Source organism: Pinus tabuliformis, chromosome 6, assembly GCF_031772625.1.
Source record: "Pinus tabuliformis cultivar Carrire ecotype Pingquan chromosome 6, CPIR1, whole genome shotgun sequence".
Taxonomy (NCBI): domain Eukaryota; kingdom Viridiplantae; phylum Streptophyta; class Pinopsida; order Pinales; family Pinaceae; genus Pinus; species Pinus tabuliformis.
Window position 1 is genome coordinate 1,051,758,161 of NC_142292.1, and position 14,690 is coordinate 1,051,772,850.

Genomic DNA, 14,690 nt, shown 5'->3' on the forward strand with positions numbered 1-14,690 from the left:
TTTTTCATATACAAAATAGTCATTTAAAACATGGGTTACGAATAGCTGAGAACAAATTTTCAAAAATGGAAAGAGGAATTTGTTTATAATATCCTCATGTACGAAAAAATTCTAAGTTTTCTAACAGTTGTTATGGTTTGGGATACTCTTACGAAGCTTTGCAGGTATATTTTCATGAATTTTCCTATTTTCAGCCAGTGTTTTCAAATGTGGTTTTCGAGTAAGTGAAAATGAATTTTCAAAAACCTTTCTCAGTTTTCTAACAACTATTATGGTTTGGGATCTACAAAGGGATCACTAGAACCTATTTTTCAGAATTTCAAGAGGAAAAATATCATGGATAGTTAGTGACTGGGATGCCACCTCACCAAATAAAAGTTGCAATAAAATTAGAATTTCTCTTCTTTATCATCAACAATCCTCAAGGATAGTGCAAGAACTATTCAAATAATTTTAGTTTTCTTTATTTGTGTTCTATTTTTACAGTCAGTTTAGGATATTTTGAAATGAATCTTGATATTTTAAATCAATATATTTTGTAATAAATTGTTATAAATACTTCATCATTTGGAGTAAGAGATGTTGGTTTTTGTATAGAAGAAAGCTATTGTATATTTTTCAAGCTTCAGTGGACTTAGCAATAATAAAAATGGCATTCTTCACAGGATTCATGTGTTGGACTATTTGATGAAGTTCTTCTCTCACTGCCTATGTGTTTATTTCTTTGTTTCTATACTTATGTGTTCTTAAATATGAATTATTTTATAGAAAGTTTATGAACATAATTTGTTGAAAGATACACTCTGATTTTGGCTATGGATAATTTAAATGTTTTCTTCTGATATAAAATTAAAGAATTCTTAACTGCTCTTTAGCTTCAACTGAACCTATATCTTTTCTTCTATTACATTTCGTTTAAGTATAAAAGATCCAGTTATTTCAGCTACTTTTCCCTATGAAACTCCTTTGAAAATCTTAGACAAATCCCCGTTAATTTTGTAGAATCCATTTCCGAATGGCTCTTCCCTTGATATTCCAACCAAACTAATTCATAAAACAAAATCTGAACTTCCATAACTATCCTAATATCTCTATTAAAATTGGCAACTAGGGTAAAACTTCATGTGGGTCATCTTATTCATGGCTGATAATATTTCTATTATATTCCTCTCATCAAGAGGTGTAGGATTGATATAAAGATCATCCGATTCCAATAAGTATTCATGGAGATATGAATTTATTTTGATTATGAAATTATTATCAAGCCGACCTACAACTCATGTAGGCTCAGAAGCCCAACAGTCGCATCTATTCAAACAACAACGTTGTGTATAAATATAAGAGGAATTTTCCTCATTCGGACTCACTCATCTCATCACATCTCTCTCTCTCTACTACGCAGAAATGAGTCTCTTCTCTACTGCGCAAAAAAGGGTCTCTCTCTCACACATGTGAAGCCAGAAGCTGTTGAACCTGAAGCTGCAACTGCAGATCCAAAGTTTGACTAGTGTTGACCATCATATCTCCTCCTTAGAACTACATTGTAGGGCCATCTGGATCTCCTCTAAAAGCCACAACTTTTGGTGGTAGAATGAAGTCAATTCGATGGAAGGTTTGCAAGATATCGACTGCCCTAGTTTGAAGCCGGAAGCTACCAAAACTGAAGCTGCAACTGCAGAAGTAAAGATTGACCTACGTGGACTAGAAGATCTCCTCATCTGAACTGCATTGTAGGTTCATCTGAACCTCCTCTAGAATCCGCAACTTTTAGTGGTGGAATAAAGTCAATTCGATGGCCGGTTTACGAGATATCGACTGCCCTAGTTTGAAGCTGGAAGCTGCCGAAACTGAAGCTGCAACTGTAGAAGTAAAGATTGACCTACGTGGACTAGAAGATCTCCTCATCTCAACTACTCTGTAGGTTCATCTTAACCTCCTCTAGAATTTTCCACTTTTGGTGGTGGAATCAAGTCGATCTAACGATCAGTTTGTGAGATATCGTCTGCCCTAGTTTGATAATGAAGTCGCTAATGCTGATGCTACTGATCTAGGGTTTGCTACTGCTGATATGAATCAGATTTATTGTACTATTTATCTCTACTGAATTATTGAAGATAAAAGAATATTTGATCAAAGTGTTTCCCCACACATTGTGGGGTTTGTCCTTGGCTAGCCACCACATCTTGTGTCCCTTGTCTTGGATTGTTTTCTGTTGATCGTTTAATGTTCTATCTGCACTTTACTTTATGTACATGGGATTTCTAATCTGTGGAATATAATAAGAAAAAGAAGTAAATTGTTATAAGCATAGAAAATACCATAACTTAACATGGTATCAAAGCTGAGGTGAAGACAAAGCCCAAGCAAGAGCAAGAGCAATCACGGAAGAGAAGATTGGCAAAGCTATCCTAAAAGAACGATGGGGTCCTCAACACTCTTTCCTACCGAAGACAAGCTCCACGAGAAAGATGACTATCACGGATGGAAGATGTCTATCGATCTAACCCTTGAGGATCAAGGAGTGTTGGATCATGCGAGAGGCAATATTGTTGAGCCTCCATCAAATGCACCTCCTGCTGCCACGAAAAAATGGAAGAACGGAGAAATTAAAGCGAAGAAGATCATCCAGGACTCTATCGACAAGTGCTTGGTGGCCTACATCTCTGATCTAGACACCTCCAAGGAAATCTACGATAGACCGGTGAGGTTATTTAAAGTTAATGATGCAAATCAAGTTTTGTTTCTTAGAAATAAGCTGAGGTAGATCAAGAAGGGTAAAGATGAGAGTATGCAAGCATACTTCTTAAGAATCACCGAGATCAAGAACGATCTCATATATATTGGGGAGACTATTACTGAAAAAGAAATGGCACTCACAAATCTTGGAGGATTACCATCCAAATGGTATGTATTCAAGACTACTCTTATGAACAATAATGTAATTCTTGGTTTCAAGGAATTAATGGCTAGAAGCATTCAAGAAGAAACAAGGGTAGAAGAGAAAGAAATTCCCTTGCCTAAAGGTCCTCCTGCTACTTTTTCTTCTCATGCTAAGAAAAGGAATAATTCTGGGTCTAAATCGAAAAGAAAGGCTGGATTTAAGGGTGGAAGAAAAGGACAATGTTTCACTTGTAATAAAGCAGGTCACTATGCAAGGGAATGCCCTAATAGAAAGGACTCTCACCATGAGGGTGATCAAAATCCCTCTAATGGTAATTGAAGGAATGGACAATTCAACAACAAAGGTAAAAGAATGTTGGAAATCAAGGAAGAGGGTAATCATTCAAGAAGGCTAGAAATTCTAGGTATGAATCTAACACTGTTGACAATAAGTAGGCTGAATATTATCTACCAACTACTCTATCTACCTCCGCTCCTTCAGACTCAATGGGAATTTGGCTCATTGATAGTGGTGCCTCAAGACACTTCACTGGTTACAAAGAAGTACTCCATAATCTGGTAGAGAAAGAAACTAACCTGAAAATTGTCCTTGGAGATGACATGAAATACCCCTTGAAAGGTGTAGGAAATGTTTCTCTCAAATTGAATCAAGGTAATATTATTCACTTACAAGATGTATTATATGTACCTGATCTCAAAAAGAACCTGGTATCCATCACGGCAATGGAAGACAAAGGCTACAAGGTAACCTTTAGCGATGGCAAGGTACGTATATGGAAAAATAATGTTAAAGATGCTTTCACTCTTGGGTTTCGAGTTGATTCTTTATATCAAGTTGGTGGAAGTCCACTAGGTGTCATGTCTTGTGACACAACTCTTTAGTCCAAAATTTGGCATTGGAGGTTTGCCCACCTTAATTACAAAGCTCTACCTGATGTAAGACAGATGGTAACAGGGATGCCTGAATTCCAAGTAGAGAAAGAAGGTGTATGTCCAGGATGTGCCGAAGGAAAGCTCAAAAGGGGACCATTCCCCTCAAGTCAAAGCAAGACCTTCGATATATTACAGTTGGTTCACTCAGGCATATATAAGGCTGGCATTAAGAGGGAGACTACTACACCACATACTCTTGAGTAGAATGGTGTGGCAGAAAGGAAGAACCATACGATTTTGGAAGCTATCTCTATGGGTAGATGATGTAACAATGCCTGATGTGGAGGAACCCATGGATCTTATTTATCTACCTAAGCCTCCCTCTTCTAGGAAGAGTCCTTCATGGCTTAGGGGGATACTTGATGATGCTGAAGGACATGTTGCACCTTGAGGAACCTTCCGTGAAAGTAAGAAACCTAACAGGTATCAAGGATACCTGAACATCATGTGCACGATCATACAAAATGAGCCTCCATCATTCTCAAATGCTGTCAAGCATCAGGTATGGAAGGATGCTGTGACTAGAGAATATGAGTCTATTATGGAGAATGATGTCTGGGAAGTATTTCCCAAACCCCAGGATAAGACAATTGTCACTTCTAAATGGCTTTACAAGATAAATCATGCAGAAAATGAAAGTATGGAAAAGTATAAGGCTTGTTTTGTTGCTCGTGGTTTCTCCCAAAAGGAAGGTACAGACTATGATGTGATATTTGCACCTGTTTCCAGATATACAACCATCCGCTCGATCATAGCCCTTGCGGCTTCACAAGGATGGAACCTACATCAAATGGATGTCAAGACCGCATTCCTGCATGGTTCGATCAAAGAAGAGGTCTACGTGGAACAACCCGAAGGATTTGAGATTTATGATTGAAAATCTCATGTATGCAAGTTGAAGAAGGCTCTCTATGGACTGAAGCAAGCACACTAAGCATGGTATGAGATGATCGACAGCTACTTGATGAAGCTAGTATTCACTAGGAGTGAAGCTGATCCTAACCTTTACTTTAAGGTTGAAGATGACAAGCCTCTCATATTGTTGTTGTATGTGGATGACCTCTTTCTAATAGGTGCATACCCTTTCATTCACAAATGTAAGAGGGAGTTGGATTCTGAATTTGAAATGAAGAACCAAGGACTTGAAGTGTGGCAGAAGCCAAGGGAAATTTTCCTATCTCAAGGAAAATATGTGGTGAATATTCTAAAAATATTTGGTATGATGGACTACAAGCCTGTGACTACCTTAAGGATCTTAACTTTCAGAAGTTATATGGTAGTGATGTCAGACCAGATTTGGGAAATGCCTATGAGTTTCAAAAACTCATTCATGTTGATGTTCTTGGTGAACCTCAGTCTGAACATATGTTTTGCAGTTAGCATTGTGAGCTCATATTTGGTTGAGCCTCACTAGATTGATGCCAAGAATATTCTCAGATATCTTTGTGGCACAATTACTAATGGGTTAAGATACATTGCCGGATATGTGAGACTACTTAGATATACTGATGCTAATTGAGCAGGTAGTGTGGTGGACCATAAGAGCACTTCCGGGTGTTGTTTCACCTTGGGATCTGATTCAATATCCTGGATGAGTAGGAAGTAGAAGTTGGTGGCTTTGAGCACCACCGAAGCAGAGTATATTGCTACTAGCATGGCCTCCTGTGAGGCAGTCTGGTTGTGAAAGCTCTTCAGTGAGCTGTTTGGATTTACATTAGATACCACTATGATTCTCTGTAACAACCAGAAGTGGGATTCGATTATTGAGGAATCCCATATTTGTCGATTGCTCCAGCAGATAGACATCATCTAGGATATGGTAAGTCGATGAGCAAGGAGGCTTCATCGCATTAAGATGATGTACAGGTCGATACACCTTGTCAAAGTCCCGAGGAAAGATCTAATCTATGATTTTCCCAAACAACTTGGAGTCATCAAGAAACCCTTGTACAAGGGTCCCTGCATGTTGCATACATTGAGCTCTAGGAGCTCTGAGGGCTCTCAGTTCTTACTAGAGCAACATATGACCACAAGGTGACTCACCCTCCCCTGGTGGTGCGCACTGGAACAAGATGATTCAGTCTCTTGTGGGACAAGATGATTCGCTCTCTTGTGGAACAGGATGATTCACTGTCTTGTGTAGCAGGATGATTAGTTCTCTCGTGAGGCCTGGATTGATGTGTTCTTCATGGCAATTATAGTAGGATTGATGTGTTCTCCTATGAGGCCTAGATTGATGTGTTCTCCATGGCGATTGTAGCAGGATTGATTAGTTCTCCTGTGAGGCCTAGATTGATGTGTTCTCCATGGAAATTGTAGCAAGATTGATGTGTTCTCCATGGTGATTTTAGCAGGATCTATGTGTTCTCCTGTGAGGCCTCGATTGATGTGTTCTCCATGGCGATTGTAGCAAGATTGGTGTGTTCTCCTGTGAGGCCTGGATTGATGTGTTCTCCATGGCGACATGGATTGATGTGTTCTCCTGTGAGGACAGGATTGATTAAGTTCTCCTGTCAAGGTATCCTACCCATGCAGTCTGGGACTCATGGGAAGTACCTATCATCTGATCAATGAGCAGGGAAATGAAGTTAGGGACCATAGTAGTACCGATGGACGCATCATTGTATCTACCATACTCCCTACGCTAGGATGACCTCCATTGATCTGGGATCAATGATACTGGTCTGCGACCAGTGGTAGGATTTTTATCGTACTATGAAACTGACTTCAAGTCGGTTGAGACTGGTCTAGGACCAGTGGTACATACTCTGAGACTGACTGTGTATCAATGCAGTACTAGTTTGGGACCAGTGAGAGTGGTACATGCTATGACACTGACTTCGGGTCGGTTGAGACTGGTTTGGGACCAGTGGTACACTCTCTGAGACTGCGATACTGGTCTAGGACCAGTGGTAGGAGTGGTACATACTATGACGTTGACTTCGGGTCGGTTGAGACTGGTCTGGGACCAGCGGTACGCACTTTGAGACTGACTTTGAGTCAGTGGAGGATGATACTGGTCTGGGACCAGTGGAGTTTTACTCACTATGATGCTGACTTTGGGTTGGTTGAGACTGGTTTGGGACCAGTGGTACATACTCTGAGACTGACTTTGAGTCAGTATGATACATCCTCGATCATTTCTTCTTCTTCATAATTCAGACAAAAGCAGAGCAGAGTAGAGCAGAGCAGAACAATACAGATCGGTACACAGTAGAATAAGAAAAAGCAAAATAGGCAAAATAGAGCAGAGCAAGGCAAGGGTCAGGCTATACAAGGCAGTGCATTTGATGGCTGAATAGTAACAACCGATAGATAGATTGCAGATGAAGTTCTCCCTAGTTGAGAGGGATTGTTAAAATTGGAAACTAGGGAAAAACTTCATGTGGGTCATCTTATATATGGCTGATAATATTTTTAATAGATTCCTCTCATCGAGAGGTGTAGGATTGATATAAATATCATCTGATTCAGATAATTATTCATGGAGATATGAATTTATTTTGATTATGGAATTATTATCAAGCCGACCTACAACTAATGTAGGCTCAGAAGCCCAACAGTCACATCTATTCAAACACCAACGTTGTGCATAAATATAACAGGACTTTTCCTCATTTGGACTCACTCATCTCATCACATCTCTCTCTCTCTCTACTGTGCAGAAATGAGTCTCTTCTCTACTGCGCAGAAAAGGGTCTCTCTCTCACACATGTGAATCTGGAAGCTGTTGAACCTGAAGCTACAACTACATATCCAAAGTTTGACCAATGTTGACCATCAGATATCCTCGTTAGAACTACACTGTAGGTCCATCTGGATCTCCTTTGAAAGTCACAACTTTTGGTGGTTGTTATTAACATTTTTGGGCACTGCGACCCCAAGCATAAAATGTCCATAAACCAAGGGCTCCTAAGTCCCTAAAAGTGTTGTTCCAACCCCTAAAGGAACAAGGTCAACTGATTACAGCTTCTCCCAGAAGTTCTCCATGAAAAACTACTTAGAATTGGTCAAAACTGGATCATTTCACCTGCTCCATAGGCAAAGTGCATTGCATCTCACCTATTTACACTTAGTGGGTGCGTTGCATTTCAAAAATCCCTTCTATGGGGTGCAATGGGTGAGAAGAGACAAATGGTAGTGTCAATCCACGAGGTGGAGAAGCATGGAATCTTCCAGAAACTTCTCCTGTGACACTTACCTCTCTGAATTCGAACAAGGATGAGTAAGAGATCATCAATCTCCAAGTGGAAGCAAGAACTATCAGAGGGAAGACACTAATCAAATCACAAGATGACTCATCTCCCTTACAGACATCTATATATGGATCCCTCATCCCAGAGATCTAGAGGCTGGAATTTTGCATCTTGTAAGGAATTGTTGTTGGTTTCTTGAGGCAACATCATAGTGTTGGGTGATCTAAGCTTTGCATGAGGTGAAGAAGGGCTTACTTTCTGAGAGGATGATGCTGGGTTAGAACAACTGGTTGTAACTCTCTTGGCTCTTTCTTGATTATCAATAAAGCTATTCAAGTTTTCCTCCATACTCTTGTGTCATTTATGTTTCATGCATTTGTATGGTCAATTTACATCTGATACTAGATTGTTTATGATAGTAGATCCATGTTCTTGTATAATGTTATGCTGCTTTGATTCTATAGGTACTCTGTGAAGCCGGGTATACAAGAAAGCAATTAGCAAAGGACTATCAGAAGAGAGAGGAATCGAGCAAGGAGCCAAGCGCAAGAAAGAGGTTGGTCTCCTTTATTATTTTCTCATCTATCTTTCATAAAGGAAAACGAAAGTAGTTTTACTTTGTTTGTTTCTAAGGTAGCTACCCGCCTTAGTGGGATTAGCAGTTCAGTATAGACACTTTTCCCTGTAATAGTGGTGGAATGAAGGAGGTTGGTCTCCTTTATTCTTCTCTCATCTATCTTTCATAAAGGAAAACGAAAGTAGTTTTACTTTGTTTGTTTCTAAGGTAGCTACCCACCTTAGTGGGATTAGCAGTTCTATATAGACACTTTTCCCTGTAATAGTGGTGGAATGAAGTCAATCCGACGGACGGTTTGCAAGATATCGACTGCCCTAGTTTGAAGCCAGAAGATGCCAAAACTGAAGCTGCAACTGCAGAAGTAAAGATTTACCTACGTGGAATAGAATATCTCCTCATTTGAACTACACTATAGGTTCATCTTAACCTCCTCTGGAAGCCACAACTTTTGGTGGTGGAATCAAGTCAATCCAACAGACGGTTTGCAAGATATCGACTACCCTAGTTTGAAGTCGGAAGCTGCCAAAACTGAAGCTGGAACTGCAGAAGTAAAGATTGACCTGCGTGGACTAGAAGATATCCTCATCTAAATTGCACTGTAGGTTCATGTGAACCTCCTCTGGAAGCCACAACTTTTGGTGGTGGAATCAAGCCTATCCGACGGTCGGTTTGTGAGATATTGTTTGCCCTAGTTTGATGATGAAGCTGCTAATGCTGATGCTACTAATCTAGGGTTTGCTACTGCTGATATGAATCAGATTTATTATACTATTTCTCTCAGCTGAATTATTGAAGATAAAATAATATTTGATCAAAGGGTTCCCCCACACATTGTGTGGTTTGTCCCTGGTTAGCCGCCACATCTTGTGTCTCCTGTCTTGGCTTGTTTTCTGTCGATCGTTTAATGTATTATCTACACTTTACTTTATGTACATGTGATTTCTAATCTGTGGAATATAATAAGAAAAAGAAGTAAAATGTTATAAGCATAGAACATACCATAACTTAACAATCTCAATATAAAAAAATCTAAATTTGAAAGAGAGATCCCTCTCTGAAGCTGGAAGGGCTAGATCCCAACTTCTAAAGTGATTTTGTGGTTACCTCTACAATTATTTCTCAGCCTTATTAAATTATAGATTGCTACAATAGTGGTGACCATACTGGGGAATGGACATTTCATGTTCCTCAAAAAAGTGTATCAAGTTCCAGATCTGATTACTGATGGTGAACAGTGATCAAACACAAGAAGGCTGAATAATCCAGAGCTTCAAATTTTTCAGGGTGACTCCACTGTTAAAGAATCTAGAGAAAACTCATGGTGACTCCACTGCATATTGATCAAATTTCTTGCTAAACAACAAGACAGGGTATGTGGTAAACTCTATATATGGTCAAGTTTTAAAAGAGTGTAGGGATAAGTTAGCAGATTTTCAAATTGATGAAGCTTTTTCAACGATCGTTTTTCATTGTTTGAAAATTGAGAAAAATTTCTCTTGAAGGTAAAATTTGTTTTCTTGAGTTAATTGCTGAAGGATTTAAGAATGGTATTGAACTTTTGGATTTTCAGATTCATTCATATAGTTTCCAAGATCCTAAATAGTTCTTAGAATATCTTCCTTCTCCAAAACAATAAGAGATTGTATTGCCTTTCGATTTGTAGAGGGATGAGAGTTTTGTTTTTGAACATAAGGATGAAATTGAATGGTTGGAATCAGGGTTTAACCTTGAGAATAAAACTGATGAAATATTCCATGCTCAATCGATCAATGAAGTACTGCAAGGTAAACTAATTAATCATAACTTTACTGATCCTATAGAAAACTACATGGAGGTTCTTTTTAGCTCAAGTGTTCAATCATGGTTTCATGACTAGATCCAACAACAATTTCTATTTCACTCTACAACTTTGATTTTATGGACAAAAATTCAAGTTGTCCTTTTGATTGTGCTAACAAACAATCAACAACCCACTTGTTTTAGCAGCTACTTGAATGGATTCATTGGGTTTTTTGAATTATTTGATTCAACTTGATTTTCAATAGTATAGGGTAGGTAGTAGTGTGAAAATAAGCTCTGTGATTTGAGCATTTTTTCAAGAATTCTTTTCAGTTTTAGTTTTAGATTGAATTTCATATTTCGGTTCAGTGTGTTTTAGATTTTGGTGTGCAGAATGGTTTTGATTTCAGTTTGAGAGTTTTTTAGTAGTAGAGATTTTATGGTAGAACATGTTGTAGATTTGGGATCAGCCCAATGGATTAGGATACTAGTCTACGGTGTTCTTGACACCTCACAAGGAGAGTGCCACCCCCAGCTGGAGCCACTGTTAGGGTCCTATAAATTTTATAGGATGAGTCATTGTTTTACCTGATTATTTGGTTTTAAGAGATGTAAATAATATTTCATCCTGAAAATTATTTCCAGGAAAAAATAGAAAAATTAAAGAAATGGGCTTGCAAGACAAAATGCAGCCTTAGGATAAAGTGATTATGTTTTAGCATAAGTTAATTTTGTTTTAATAAATTTAATCATGTAATTTAAACACGATTAATTAATATGTAATAAAACCAGGAAGCGAAAAAGATGACTGTCGTATCTGTTAAGTTTTGTGCTCCATTCAATGGTTCAATGGATTCCTCATCAGATCAATGGCTGACAAGGTTTTTCAGCCCCCTACCCATCCTACCTTTAGCTGTGGGGGGGGGGTTCCAAAAAGTGGTTTCCTCCCCGTCGGTCCCAGCCCTACATGTCACCTCCATGATATTTTTCACCCCCCCACCTTCTCAAACCACTCACCACTTTGAGTCCCCTTTGAAATCCATAAACCTTCTCCCCCTTTCCCACTAGCTCTTCATGCACACTCCCCTCCACTCCTATCCCGACACTTGGCCATGTCCATTACGTAATTAACATTTGACCTCGTTGTTACTCCCACACCACTCATTGCCTACCACTTGGAATTTTGTCCCCACTCACCTCCACGTAATTTCTCCACATCATACCCCACCGCCATGTCACCTCCCACCTCCATGTCATATGTTCATTTCATGGTCAGTTAAAAATATGTTTTTTCATATAAACAACAATCATTTAAAACATTGGTTACAAATAGATGACAATGATTTTTAAAAAATTGAAAGAAGTTTTTGTTGATAACATTTTCATGTACAAAAACCTCTCTAATTTTTCTAATATTTTTGATGTCTTGGGATATTTGTATGAATATTTACAGGTATATTTTCCCAAATTTTCCTATTTTCAATTAGTGTTTTCAAATGTGGTTTCCGAGAAGGTGAAAAAGAATTTTCAAAAACCTCTCTCAGTTTTCTAATAGCTATTATGGTTTGGGATATACAAAGGGATCACTAGACCGTATTTTCAGAATTTTGGGAGGAAAAAGCTCATGGACAATTAATGACTGGGATGCCACCTCACCAAATAAGAGTTGCAATCAAATTCAAATTTCTCTTCTTTATCACCAGCAATCCTCAAGGAAAGTGTGAGAACTCTTCAAATAGCTTTAGTTTCCTTTATTTGTGCTCTATTTTTACAATCAGTTTAGGATATTTTGAAATGAATCTTGATATTTTAAATCATGATATTTTGTAATAAATTGTTATAAATACTTCATCATTTGAAGTAAGATATGTTGGTTTTTCTACAAAAGAAATCTATTGTATATTTTTCAAGCCTTAGTGGACTTATAAGTAATAAAAATTAAATTCTTGATAGGATTCGTGTGTTGGACTATTTGGTGAAGTGATTCTCTCACTGTCTATGTGTTTATTTCTTTGTTTCCATACTTATGTCTTCTTAAATCTGAATTATTTTACAGAAAGTTGATGAACATAATTTCTTGAAAGATACACTCTGATTTTGGTGTGGATAATTTAAATGTTTTCTTCTTATATCAAGCTAAAGAATTCTTAACTGCTCTTTAGCTTCAATTGAATCTATATCCTTTTGTCTATTACATTTCGTTTAAATATAAAAGATTGTTGGGATGGGGTCCCTTGGGTCAGTTTGGATTAAAAACCCAAGTTTTGATGTAAATTTTGACAAAAAGATCTAAAGTCTCCACGAATTCTAGATGCAGAGCATGTAGGTAGATAGGAGTCAAAAAGGGGTTTTACCCTTTTTTATGTAAAATTGAGTTGGTTTTGAGATCTACCCTTGGTCCATGGACCATGGGATTATATAGATAGGTGTGTCTTAGAGAGTCTAAGGCAGATCTATGCCTTGTCTATGGGTGCGATGAATGGAGTCATAGAGAGTTAGCGCATAGAAGTAAGTCTTAGATGAGGAAAAAGGCTCTACAGCTGAGTGTGCAGAGGCCTAGAGAAGTGTCCACAGCTGAGTGTGTGGACCACTGCAGCTGAGTGCGCAGGGAAGTTTTGAGTCTCTAACCTCATATTGAAGATCAATAAAGAAGACTGTTGGGAAAATTCATGTGTTTTATCTGCTTACCTTTGTTATTTATGTTTGTGATATATGTTGAGATGAGATACTATCTTTACAAAATAATGATGTATTGATGCTTGAATATACTTGATAAGTCTTATTAATTAAACGTAATGCATGTTAAGTATTTATTCGAAGGGTATAATCCTTTCTATTAAGTTTATTAATCACCTAAGCACATCTGTGTGGATTTCGATCTGAGGCTAGTCTATGATGTGCGTAATTAGATAACCTATCTATTAAAGGTCCACAAAAGCCAATCATAGACCTTCATGGAGGTTTAGAGGCCATTTGAAGGAAACTATAGCACCATGCCCTAAGATCTTAGAGATCTACACGAAGCAGATCCGGGACATAAAAATGACATCACACTGTTCTCTGGATGTAGAAACTTGGTTCCAGCATCCCCCCATACTGCTTCGGGTGAGACTTTAGTCCATGCTACATGGGCTAATGACGAAAGGGATGGTAGTGTAGGGTAAGGACGTAATAAGCTAACAAATGGCTCTGTTATTGGGACCGAGATCTGCTTAAGGAGATGTGTGATGTCACATCATTGGAATCTGACCAAAAAGGAAATAGAGAAGTAGTTGGATAGAAATATCCACAAATTTGTGGTGCAGGAAAACAGGAAGACAATGATTGGAGAGATATTTGTACACAGAAATACACAAAATTTTCTTTTGTGCCTTCCTAATCGAGTTATACAAATGGATAGATAAATTGGCAGACGACCAAGGAAGGTGGAGGCTCAATGGTCCAATAATGTGGACTCATGAATTAGTACGGAGGCTAGAAGCTTCTGAAGATAAGATCACGTGTGTTGTTGATCACTGTCTTGATCGATTCATAGGAGGATTTGTGATAGAATTCGTGGTTGATACCTCAGTTAGTTACAGCGAAGCAGAGCAATGCTTCTTCAAAGGACCACGAGGTAAGTATCTAAGATCTTTGAATACCTGGGTTAAGATGCTATTGTGCTAAAAATGATTTATGCCATTGCCTTGATTTTCAGAGCTATGTGAAGTGAAAAACCTTTCAGGGTTCAAGGAAAAAAAGGTCCTAAATATAGCCCGTTGATTGGGCCTCCTTCGAGCAATGACGAGGGAACGATATAGGCTTCACTGTGGAGTGTTGTATAGCTGATAAGGTAGGGTTTTCCATGAACTCATCATCCATCCACTCCACCTCTACCTTCACCTCCACAACATACATCTTTGCCACACTACCACCACCACCACCGTTGTTCAACATGTCGAACTCATTAAAGCCGTTGATTCTCAAAGGTATAAGGAATGAAGATACGGATCAGTTCTAGTTTTTGTGACTTTTGTATGGGCTACGCAGCAAATCACTGATGACAGTATAAATAAAGCGCAGTTGGTTACCGCTCTGCAGGATCGCATGCTAACCTTGTAGATTAAGTACTGCACTGATAACCCTTTGGCATCGTTAGCAGACACAAAGGCTGATTTGAACAAAGAATTGAGTAAACCTAAGTCTGACTCACAATCAGTAGTTAGATTCAAGGAGATCACAATGATGAAATGCCCTGGGAGTTAGATCAAAGATTGAAGTGTGTGATTCATGAAGCTAATATGCAGCTCACAGATAGTTAGTAC